We start from the raw sequence: 12917 nt of genomic DNA, 5'->3' as shown, positions 1-12917 counted from the left end.
AGAGCTTTAGAATTGATCTTTGAAGGAATAGATTTTTAAAATATAATAATAAATATTTATTTGGAAATGTGGAATGTAAAGAATTAAAATAAAATATGGGTTTATGAATAGTATTCTCTCTTAAAAGATAGGAGACCTGGAAGAAATACTAGAAGGTGTAACTTTCCCCCAGGTGTAACGTGTTTGGATTATTTTTGAAACTAATAAAATCATAATGAAATAATAAAAAAGTAGTAAAAATAACAGCCACTTAATCTGTCAGTGAGAAATTATGCTGGTGTTTGCTACCAAGAATAGGAAAACATTTGTCATGGAATTTGGGGAAGCTCCATCCAAGGAAATTGTCCTTTATTTTGTGAAAGGAAACAATTTGGTCAATACAGTTATGTCTTTCATGGATCTGGGAATAGATCTCAGTCTTTGGCTCCTCTTATGTACTTTTTTGAAATTCTTTACATGTAGCTTATTTTTCTCTTTATTTTGAGGAAAATACAAGGGCCATGCCTAGACTGAGTGAAAATGATACTTCTTGGAAAAAACAAGCCCGAGGGCAGCATTTCTAAAATACAAAAATGTACTTTTCTTATTCCAGATAAGGATGACTGGTTTGGATGTCTTCTTAGTAATTTGGGTGAATTTTATTGTATACTTCACCCCCTAGAGTTTTATTAAAATAGATTTGGGAATATTCTAACAGGAAAAAATTATGTTTGGTCTTTCTTTATGTCATATGCCAGTGTGTATTCTATAAGGTGAAACTTATATTTAACTGTAAAAAAATAACAGTATGAAAATACTAAAAAGTGAGGCTTTTTTTATAATCAGGAAAGCCTTCTCCGTAAAGAAGATTATCCGTTTTTGCCATATATAAACATTAATCTCTTATATTTCATAACAAAGGCAAATAACTAGCTAACGAAATACATTTGAATGTATTTGGAAAACAGAATTTTCATATCCTCTCTATCAAGAACTCTATTTATAAGATCATAAGAAAAAAGATCATCTCAGTAGAAAAGTTGGTTAATGAAAAAAAAAATGGAAGTAAGCAGATGTTCATTTTTAACCCTGGAAGTGGTATTACTGAAGATAAATAGTACATAGAGACAATGTAATGCGGTACCACCTTCTTTCCGCTACGCTACTATAGTAGAACGTGCGAACACTACCATCTTTGGTATCCTATTTGTAGCATCTTCACAGACTGGTCACCAGAGGTCTTTGTCCCTCTCTTGTACCACTTCACAACCACGCTAATCAAATCAGTGCAGCTTTTATTTGACTTATTTTATTGAAGTGTAGTTGACATAAAATACAACAGTGTAATACATACAATACAACAATATAATACAATGACCTTTGAACAACGTGGGGCTTAGGGGTACTGACCACCTGCACAGTAGAAAATCCGTGTGTAATTTTTAACTCCTCACCCAAAAACTTAACTACTAAGAGCCTACTCTTCACGGGAAGCCTTACTGATAAACATAAACAGTTGATTAACACATATTTTGTGTTATATTCTTATACAAAAAAAGTAGCTACAGAATATATTAAGAAAATCATAAGGAATAGAAAACAAATTTACAGTATTATACCTTGTTGAAAAAATCTGCTTGTAAGTGGACCATGCAGTTTAAACACATGTTGTTCAAGGGTCAACTGTCAACTAGTAGTTTCAGATATACAACCTAATGATTCTCGATGCAGCTTTTAAACAGAAGACACTGTTCATTATCTATTAAATTAATAAGGGAAATGGACACATCCCTGTACCCAGAGCTTCAAAAAGTGAAAATTTGTATGCCATTTGAACCCGTGACTCATTTCTACATATTTATTCCAAAGAAATTTGCACAGCTATGTATAAAAAGTTTATTTACTATACCTTTGAAGTTATTTATAATAGGAATAATTTGGAGACATTCTAAAGCAGTCTTGTCCAATAGAACTTTCTGTGATGAGGAAAATGTTTTGTATTCGTGCTGTCTGTACAGGCGTCAGTAACCACATAGGGTGTGGGCATTGGAGATGTTGGTGTGGTTGTAGAACTGCATTTTAATTAATAACTACTTGTGCCTAGTGCCTAATGCCTGGACACTGCAATTTTAAACATCCTATGAAAGAGATTTGGTTAAATAAATTATAGTACCTTCAGATGTAATATACCATGCAGCCATTAAAAATTATGTTACAGAATACTTAACATAGATATATGTTATTTCTGTTTTTTCCTTAATGTTTGTTTTTATTTTCTTCTTTTTGTTTTCCTTTATTAGTTTAAATTTGATAATGAACATCTATCACTTTTGAAGTAAGATTAAAAACATTTTTAAAGCAGTTATATTGATATATAACCCATATACCATGTAATTCACGCAAAATATGCAATTGAATGGTTTTTAATCTATCCACAGTGTTTTGTAACCATCACCAACATCAATTTTAGAAGATTAAGCCCCCAAAGAAATCCGGTGCCATTTAGTTATCACCTACCTATTTGCTGGTTCTCCCACCCCTTGCAGCTTTAAACAACCACTATCTACTCTGTGTCTCTATAGATTTGCCTGTTCTGAACTCTCCATATAATTACATATTATGTGGTCTTTTGTGATTGGCAAAATGTTTTAAAGATTCTTCCATATTATAGCATGCATCAATATTTGGATTTTTTTAATGCCTGAATAATATTCCATTTTATGGATCTACCACTGTTGTTTATCCATTCATCAGTTGATGACTTTGGAGTTATTTCTACTGGGTTTTTTTTCCCCACTATTATTCCTTTTTTTAAGTTGATTTGTAATTGACATACAATATTTTTTTTTGATATACAATATTATATTAGTTTCAGGTATACAACATAGTGATTCTGTATTTTTGTATATCACCTTGATAGGTCTGGTTACCCTCTGTCACTATACAAAGTTATTACAATATTATTGACTGTATTTCCTATGCTGTGCATCATATCCCCATGACTTGTTAATTATATAACTGGCAGTTTGTGCCTCTTAATCCCCTTCACCTATTTCTCCCATTCCCCGAACTCCCTCCCTTCTGGCAGCCACATTTGTTCTGTGTATCTATGAGTCACTTCTTGTTTTGTTTGTTTTTTTTAGATTCAAGATAGGAGTGAAATTATACAGTATTTGTCTTTCTCTGTCTGACTTACTTCACTTAGCATAATACCCTCTGGGTCCATCTATGTTGTCACAAATGGCAAAATTTTATTCTTTTTTTATGGCTGAGTAATAGTCCATTGTATTATATGCACCACATCTTCTTTATTCATCTGTCAGTAGGCACTTAGGATGCTTCCATATCTTGGTGATTGTAAATAATGCTACAATGAACATAGGGGTACATACATCTTTTTGAATTAGTGTTTTTGTTTTCTTTGGATAAACCCAGAAGAGGGATTGCTGGGTCATATCGTAATTCAATTTTTAATTTTTTGAAAAATCTCCATACTGTTTCCTATAGTGTTGCACCAGTTTACATTCCCACCAATAATGCGCAATGGCTCTGATTTCTCCACATCCTTGCTAACACTTGTTATTTCTTGTCTTTTTGAGAATAGCCATTCTGACAGGTGTAAGCTGGTATCTCATTATGGTTTTGATTTGCTTTTCCTTGCTGATTAGTGATATTGAGCATTTTTTCATGTGTCTGTTGGCCATCTTTAGGTCTTCTCTGGAAAAATGTCTGTTCAGGTCCTCTGTATATTTTTTAATTGTGTTTTTTTGGGGGTTTTTTTTTGTTACTGAGTTGTATCAGTTCTTTTATGTGTTTTGGATATCAACTCCTCATCAACTATATCATTTGCAAATATTTTCTCCCATTCAGTAGGTTGCCTTTTCATTTTGTTGATGGTTTCCTTCATGGTGCACAAATATTTTTAAATATAAAGAGGATGTCATCTTCCACATCAAAATCTTAGAATACTGAAAAAAATTAGTCAGTGTTTGAGACTTGCTAGTCTTTGAAATGATGAACAGTAGAACATTGACAGCATCTTAATTATTAAAAATATAACATTTTCTCATTAAATAAACGGTATTATAATAGAAAACTGGATAGCTACAAGGAAAAGAATGAAATTGGGCCCTTACTTTATATCATATATAAAACTTAGCTCAAAATGCATCACTCTGAATTTAAGAATGAAAATTATGATACCCTTAGGAGTAAACAGGGAAAAACCTTCATGACCTTGGATTTGGCAATGGTTTTTTCAGAAGCAGAGGCAACAAAAGAAAAAAATAGATAAAATTGGATTTTATTAAAATTAAAAACTTGTGTGTCAAAGGACTTGATAGAGACAGAGGAAGCAAGCCACAGAATGAGAGAAAATATTTACAGATCACATGTCTGATAAGGGATTAATATCCAGAATATATGAAGAACTTTTAGAACTCAACAACAAAAAGATAGTTAAAAAATGGGCAAAGAACTTGAATAGATATTTCTCTAAAGAAGATATGCAAATGGAAAACTAAACATATGAAAAAGATGCTCATCATCATTAGTCACTAGGGAAATGCAAGTCAAAAGCCCAGTGAGATTCTGTTTCACACCTAGTAGGATGGCTGTAATCAAAAGACAGAAAATATGTTTTAGCAAAGATGTGGAGAAACTAGAACCCTTGTCCATTGCTGTTGGGAATGTAAAATGGTGCAGCCACTGTGAAAAACAATTTGATAGTTCCTCAAAAAGTTAAATACAGAATTCCAGACGATCCAGCAATTTAACTCCTAAGTATATACCCCAAAGATTTGAAAACAGGGACTCAAGCAGATACTTGTATGCTAGTGTTTACACGATATTATTTGTAGTAGCCAAAAGGTAGAAATAACCAAAGTGTCCGACAGATGAATGGATGAACAAAATGTGGTCTGTCCATATGATGGAATATTATTTAGCTGTGAAATGAATGAGGTTTCTGACACATGCTGCAACACAGATGAACCTTGAAAGCATCATGAAAAATGAAAAAGCCAGTCACAAAAAAGGACAAATACTGTATGATTCCACTTTACTAAATCTAAAGTAGTCAAATTCATACAGACAGTGGATTAGAGGTTGAGACTTAAGTGAAAGGGGAATTGAGAGTTACTACTCCGTAGGTACAGAGTTTCTATTTGGGATGATGAAAAAGTTTTGGAAATAGTCATAGTTGTACAAGGTTGTGAATGTAATTAATGCCACTGAATGATACATTGAAAAAAATGATTAAAATGGCAACTTTCATGTTACATATATTTCAGCGCAATTAAAAAATTGCGATAAAATAGTGTCTTCTTGTTTTTCTTCTCACAATAAATTTAAATTACTTCTTCAGAATATATTCACTCTTAATAGTTGTTAATTTAGAGAATGTTACAGAAAGAGCTAGTCACTGGTTATCTTGGCAAGGGGCTTTAAAATCCTAGGGAAGCCATCCTGATATCCTTTTAGCAGCTGTAGTCTTGACTAAATTGTCCAATTTGTTCCTTTTAATGTTTTTGTATATTTTATATCAGCTTCTGAAAAGTATATCAGATCCATTATTATCTTTGAGCACTATACATCTGTCATATCTATAAATAGTCTGCAGAACAAACAGTGAATTGAACAGAAATTTAACAATCCAGCTTTGGCTAACTGTATTGTAATTAGAGTAATGGTAATATCTGTGACATGCACATAGCAATCACAGAGAATAATTACTGGTAATTACCTTCAGGAAAAGTACTTGGCAACAGATATAAAAGAATATAGTAAAGAACCTAGATTTAAAGGCACATTATTAATATTTTCTCTTTTTTTTTTCCTTTGTTTTCTCACTAGTTTTCTAAGCACAGTGCTTAGCCTATGCTATTTAATGACTGAAGTGAAGACAATATAGGAAATTGGTCATTACTGATTCATTATGTTTTATACCACTAAATTAAAAAATTGTAGAAAAAACAAGAACGGGTATAATATTTGGAGTTAGAAGACTAACCTTGGCTTTCCTGCTTAATAATTTAACATAGTAATGTAGATAAGTTATTTAACTTCTGCATGCCTTTGTGTCTTCATGTGTTCTAATTATTTAACACGATGATCATGTAGGTCATATTTGAAAATGTTTCATAAACCATGACATGATACAAATACTTTTATTTTAGAATTTCCTATAAGAACGCTTCAAGACATAGCTTGTTAGTAACCTGCCATTAACTTTATAACATGCTGAGATAGATCATATGAATCATTGCTGTTTAGTAGTGCTTTATAATGTGTTACCAATTTCTGCATCTCCAGAGGACCTTGGAGTGTCATGGTTCATCAGATTTGACACTGGGGTAGGCATGATTCAGTGGTTTAAGTAAGAAAGACTACCGGGTGATAAATTCCGTAGTTACCATGGATCTCAGGCCTCTGCTGCTTACTTACTAAGCGTATAATCTTCTAGAAGAGCTGGAAAGAGAACTTGTTTTCCTAGTATGCAGGTAACTTACAGCTAAATCTGTAAACCCTGGCAATAATTCACAGACCTAAACAGCATTTCCTCTAAACCATGGTGACAAAGACTTTTGCCTTTCCCTGCTATTTACCCTGTTATTTCACCTCTTTTAATTGTTATGTCTTTGTTATCTTGTTTCCTTTCTGTAGATCTGTAACATACCCAGAAATATGTACGAGGCCAGTGCAAAATAGAGAATGCTCTATGTGTTATTTTAATGACTCTTTCTTCTATAAATGTCATGCTCTGAAGTACCATTTGTACTGTCTTTAATCACTCCATGCAAACTCTCATGGCTCAAATCCATTTCATATATTGGTAATTCCCAAGTGTATACCCCCAGTCTCTGGATTTCCACATGTCTGATTGCCTGTTTGTCATATCCATTTAGATATCCATCGGGGACCTCCAGTTCGATATGCCCCAAATTCAAACTCCTACTTTAAACCATTTCCTCCTCCAGTATTACCCGTTTCAGTGAAGAGCACCATTGTTCCATTTGCCCAGCCAGAAATCTAGACATCATCCATGATTCTCTTTCTTCACTTATTTCAGTAAACACTTGATAGGTATCAAACTGAAAGAGTATAGTATTGTCAAGAAAGATTATTCGATTGTTTTAATCTTAATATTAATAATAAATATTTAAAGAGTTAGATTCAGTTGGAGGGTAGAAATTGAAGATTAAAACTGTCCAAGAGGGGAAGAATTCCTGAGAAGAAAGCAGAAGTGATTAAGGTCCAGAATGAGATGGAGTATGTAGAGAAGTAATATATCTTCCTCTTTAACATGCAAAAGGAACAGATAAATTGATAGATGGGGTGCAGAAAGTTGAAAGATACATTTTTGGGTTTCCCTCTTTTCGCTGTCAATGGTTTGTATTTTTTCTGTGAATGAGGAGGCGTGGTTGTGTGCTGAGAGTAGGAAGAAGGTTAGAGCAGTATGGGATTTTTGAAGAAGAGATTTCAAATTATCTGTTTTAAAGAATGGGAAAGAGCAGTAACCAAAAAGTCATACTAAAGTTGACAAGCAATGCTGAGGTTCTCATTCTTGGTGAAAATTGTAAGTTTGAGGATAATAGTAGAGCAGACTGACAATTGGGCTAATGTTTTTACTGGTTGGATGCAACAAAACAATGGAACAAGGATCCTGAGTATCTGGACAGGAGGATTGCCTGTTGCTTTTTTTCCTATCCAGCCTAGACGGCATAGGCTCCAAGCCAGTATGGGAATACTCGAGTACCTTACCTTCTGTTTCTTCTGTCCTACAAATCCCAAAACTGTTTCAGTCCCGCCATCTACCTTTCCCATTCATATACTCAGCTGAGCATTGCTGATGAAAATCGTCAGTAGTACAGGCTGAAATCGAAACCAGTTGCAAGTGGATCATCAGTACCTCTGACCGTTCTTTAACTTCAGTCAGTTTACTTCTATTCCTTACTCTCCCCAGGTCTTCTTTACAAACCTCCTGTCCATCCCCAACTCACTTTCGACCATTTCCTTATTTTCAGTTTCCTGAGCAATTTTGGTTTAGGTATATCTTTAGTAAAAAGTATTTATGGAGTATTTATAGAGTTTTTTTTTTTTAATCTTTAAATCCCAGTGTGACTCTTAGTATTTTAAAAACTGAGTTAAATTTGTTGATGTTACTAATAGGTTTGGACTAATTTCAGGTATCCTTTTTGTTTTGTTTACTAGCTTTTTTTTTAAATAGCTTTATTAAGATGTAATTGACGTATAACAAATAGTACATGTTTTAAAGTGTACAGTTTGATAAGTTTTTAAATAAGTATATGCCTATGGAATCATCAAAATAATCCTGTATATCACCTCTAAAGGTTTCCTCATCCCCCTCTATGATTCTTCTTTCATTCCCCTGTTCACTTCTTCCTCAAGCAACTGCTGATCTGCTTTCTTTCATCATAGATACATTTGCATTTTCTAGAACTTTATATAAATGGAATCCTTTATATGCATTCTTTATTTTTGTCTGGCTTCTTTCACAGAGAATAATTATTTTGAGATTTGCCCATATTGTGTATATCAGTAGTTCTGAGTAGAATTCTACCTTGTGGAATACCACAATTTGTTTATCCCTTCACCTGTTGATGATCATTTGGGTTATTTCCACCTTGGGATTATTACAAATAAAGTGCTGTGGACATTGACCTACAAGCTTTCATGTTGACATATGTTCTCACTTTTCTTGAGTGCATACTTAGGAGTGGGATGTTTGTATCAGGTAGTAGGTGCGTATGCTTAACTTTTAAAAATACTGCCGACCTCTTTTCCATAGTGGATATACCATTTTACATTCCCATCAGTAGTGTTCCTCCACATACGCACCAGTACTTGATATGGTCAGTTTTTTCAGTTTAGCCATTGTGTCAATATAGGTGTGTAGTGGTAATTATTGATGGCTTTAATTGTCACTTCCAAAATGACCAATGATGTTGTATGTCTTTTCATGTGCCACTTCCCATCCATTTATCTTCTTTGGTGAATTGTCTGATCCAACCTCTCCCTAGGTGCCCATTTTCAAAATAGATGTTTTCTCTCTGTCTTTGTCTTGTCTTTTCATTCTCTTAGCAATCTTAAAGAGCAGAAGATTCCAACTATGAAGTCCATTTTACCAGTCTGTTCTTTTATGAATTATTCTTTCATGTCATATCTAAGAAAGCTTTGCCTAACCCAGGGCCACAAAGATTTCCTCCTATGTTTTCTTCTAAAAGTTTTAGAGATTTAGGTTTTATATTTAGGTCTGTGATCTGCTCTGAGGGGATTTTTATATAGGTATCACAGTTCGTTCCTCCCTCCCTCCCTCCCTTCCTTTCCTGGGTATCTAATTATTCTGGCACCCATTTGTTGAAAGAATTGTCTTTTCTCCACTGCATTGTCTTTGTACCTTTATCAGGAATCAGTTGTACATATAGATATAAATTTTTGAATTCTCTTCTGTTCTATTGAACTATTTATTATTATGCCAGTACCATGCTGTTTTGGTTATTACAGCTTGAAATCAAGTAGTGTTAGCCCTCTCATTTTTTTCTTAAAACTGTCTTGGTTATCTAGGTCCTTTGCATTTCCATATTAATTTTAGAATCACTGTGTCATTTTCTATAGAAAAGCCTGCTGGTATTTTGATTGGGAAGTCCATAGATCATTTGGGGGAATTTGACATCTTAACACTGTTTGACAGTTGATACCTTCTAGTTCATGAGCAAGTTATATCTATGTCTGCATTTATTTAGGTATTCTTTATAATTTCTCTCAAAAATACTTTGTAGCTTGCTATGTACAGGTCTTACACATGTTTCACCACGTTTATCTGTAGATATTTCATATTGTTGATGCTGCTAAAATGATTTTTTAAATTTTAGTTTCTTATATTTTGTTGCTAATATATAGAAATAGAATTGATTTAGTATATTAAGCTTGTATCTGCAACTTTCTGACTTCACTTTTTAGTTCTAGTAGCTTTTTTTGTAGATTCCATCGAGTTTTCTTCATAGACAGTCGTATTATATCTAAATAAATATAGTTTACTTCTTTATTTCCAGTGTGAATGCCATTTATTTAAATTTAATTCATTTCTTTTTTGGCTTCATTGCACTTGCTAAAACCTATGGGTCAGTATTGAAGAAAAGTGATGAAAGTGAACAGCCTTGTCCTGTTTCTGACCTTAGGGAGAAGGCATTTAGTCTTTTACTAAGTATAGTATAGTGCTTGCTGTAGGTTTTCTTGTAGTTGCCCTTTATGTGTTTTTCCTGGTTTGCTGAGAGTTTTTATCAGGAATGGATGTCAAATTTTTTGTGCGCGTGTCTATTTTCTTCTTTGGTTTATTGAATATAGTGAATTACATTGATTGATTTTAAATGTTAAACCTGCTCTGCATTTCTAGAATAAGTCATATTTATTCATGATATGTATTAGCCTTTCAGTATTTTCTTGTAATTGATTTGTTAAATGAGAAATACTGCTCTGTAGCTTTCTTTTTATGTCTTTCTCTGGTTTTGGTATTATTATAATGCTGGCCTCAGAATGGGTTGTGAAGTATTCCCTCTTCCTCAGTTTTTTTTTTATAAAAGTTCGTGCAGAATTGATAATGTTTCTTCCTTAAATGTTTGATAGAATTTGCCAACATAACCATCTGGGCCTGGAGTTTTCTTTGGGGAAGTTTTTTAAATATAATTTCAATTTCTTTGACAGATAGAAGGTTGTTCAGATTATCTGTTTCTTCTTGAGAGAGTTTGGTAATTTTGGTCTTGCAGAGAGTTTGTCCATTTCATCTAGTTTTTCTAATTTATTGGCATAAAGTTGTTCATAATATTCCTTATTGTCCTTTTAATATCTGTAGATTCTGTTTCATTGATTTTTGCCCTAACATTTATTATATATGCTTTATCTACCTACCTTGCGTTTAATTTTTTTTTTTTTCTTTTTCTGGCTTCTAAGGTGGAAGCTGAAGTCATTGATATGTTTCATGTTGTTAATTTCCGCTTATGTACTGTATCCCACAAATTCTGCTATGTTGTGTTTTCATTTTCATGTGGGTTTTTAGTTATTATCAGATTTGGAGATATTTTTAGCTCTTATCTCTTCAGGTAATTTTTCAGTCATGCCTGTCCTTCAGACATTCCAGTTATCCTAAATGTATTAGGCCACTTAGTTCACCGATACTTTTTTATTTCTGTTTTTTACCCCCTCTGTGTTTCATCTTGAATAATTTCTATTGCAGTGCCTTCAAGTTTACTAATCTTTTCTTCTTTATTGTCTCATCTGCTCTTAATCCCTTCCACTGTATTTGTTTGTTTCTAACACAGTAGTTTTCATCTTTGGAAGTTCAGTTTGGATCTTTTTATATCTTCCTTGTCTCTGCTTACCTATTTGCACATAGATAAACACAGTTATAGTAACTTGTAATATTCTTCTCTGGTCATTCTACCATTTGTGTCAATTCTGGGTCAGTTTGGACTGGTTCCTTATTTTCCTCATTGTGAGAGTTTTCATTCCTGCCTCTTTGCATGCCTGGTAATCTTGGATTAGATGTTAGACATTGTCATTTTTATCTTGTTTGAGTGCCGGATATTTTTCTTTCCCTAGAAATCTTCTTGAGTTTTTTTCAGGGATACAGTTAAGTAACTTGGAAACTGTTAGACCTTTTCCTGTCTTGATTTTATGATTTGTTAGGGGGATCTGGTACATTTTTCAGTCTAGGGCTAATTATCTTCTGCATACTCTAATGGCCCATGAAGTATGGATTTTTCTTGTCTGGTTCATGGGAAGAGGCATTATTACCAGTAGGGTCTTTGTGAGGCCCAGGCAGTGTCCCCTCCCATCTTTTCATGTGGTTCTTTTCCCAATCTCAGGTAGTTTGCTCACACGTGTGTGCTGCTCAGTACTCTACTGGATGCTCAAGGGAACCCTATACAGATATCTGGTTTCTCTTTCTGTGCAGGTCTCTTTTCTCTGGTACCCTGTCTGTGAACCCTAGCTGCCTTGGACTTTCTGGACTGTGCCTTATTTTCTCCTCCCTATGCCTTTGCCTGGAAACTTTCTTGAGGTAGTCGTCTGGGGGCAGTCACAGGATTCCCCTTGTTTATTTCCCATATCTGACAGTTCACTGTCCTTTACTGCCTGATGCTCAGTGTCATGAAAACCATCATTTCTTGTATATTGTCTAGTGTTTTTGGCTATTTTAGGTTACAGGGTAAACTGTTACTTCATTCTGGTCCAAAACACAAGTCTTTTTCTAAGTCAGTTTCTTTTATCTTGTTTTTTTTTCTCCCTGTTACGCATTCTTAAAATAGCCTCCCCATCCTGCCTTATGTCTTTTGTTTCATTTTCTTTTTCTTTCCCTGTTTCAAAATTAATATATATTTTCATTTTTCTTAACAATTGCCCTTGAATTTTAACTTAACGCCCTGATTATTTATATTTTTCTAATGACATTTAGACTTAATCATTACTGGATCTTCCCTCTGAGCAAGATGAGAACTCTAGCATACTTTTATTGCTCCATTGCCTAATTCATCATAAACTTGTGGTTCAAAGTGTTAATTTCTTTTTCTCACTGTTGCTCCTTGTATGTCCCATTCTGTGCTTCTAGTTTTTAAAAATTATTATTCACAGAATGCCTCTTTGGTAGTTTTTAAAAAGTTGGTCACCATACCCCTTTACCTCACTTCTACGTAGACAACCTTGCTTCGTAAGTCAAAGTGAAAATGAAGATGCTTATGCAGGAGATCTCTTTACCTGTAAGCTCATTTACTGGGTCACTGGGCTTTATTTCTATTTTTCCAGTCTCAGAAGATCCTGGCCAGTATTTTTCCTTTGACCTACGTTCTGTATTCTGTCCTCTTTCATCTCCTGAACTCTTTCTTTTTTGGTATTCTCATTGTGATTACACCATGTGTTAAACCTCC

General features: G+C 33.8%; 1 protein-coding gene across 4 annotated transcripts in view; it reads left to right on the top strand.

Moving 5' to 3' along the window:
* The window catches only part of MAN1A2 (mannosidase alpha class 1A member 2), a 221488-nt gene that overhangs the window by 135311 nt on the left and 73260 nt on the right, over nucleotides 1–12917 (top strand). The window lies entirely within an intron of this gene.

The sequence above is a fragment of the Eumetopias jubatus genome, unplaced genomic scaffold, assembly GCF_037043125.1.
Source record: "Eumetopias jubatus isolate StellerSeaLion01/CBP00866 unplaced genomic scaffold, mEumJub1_p1.0 scaffold_4, whole genome shotgun sequence".
In the NCBI taxonomy this organism is placed as follows: domain Eukaryota; kingdom Metazoa; phylum Chordata; class Mammalia; order Carnivora; family Otariidae; genus Eumetopias; species Eumetopias jubatus.
The sequence above is the reverse complement of the archived record's forward strand: the minus strand, read 5'-3'. Positions and strand labels throughout refer to the sequence as shown.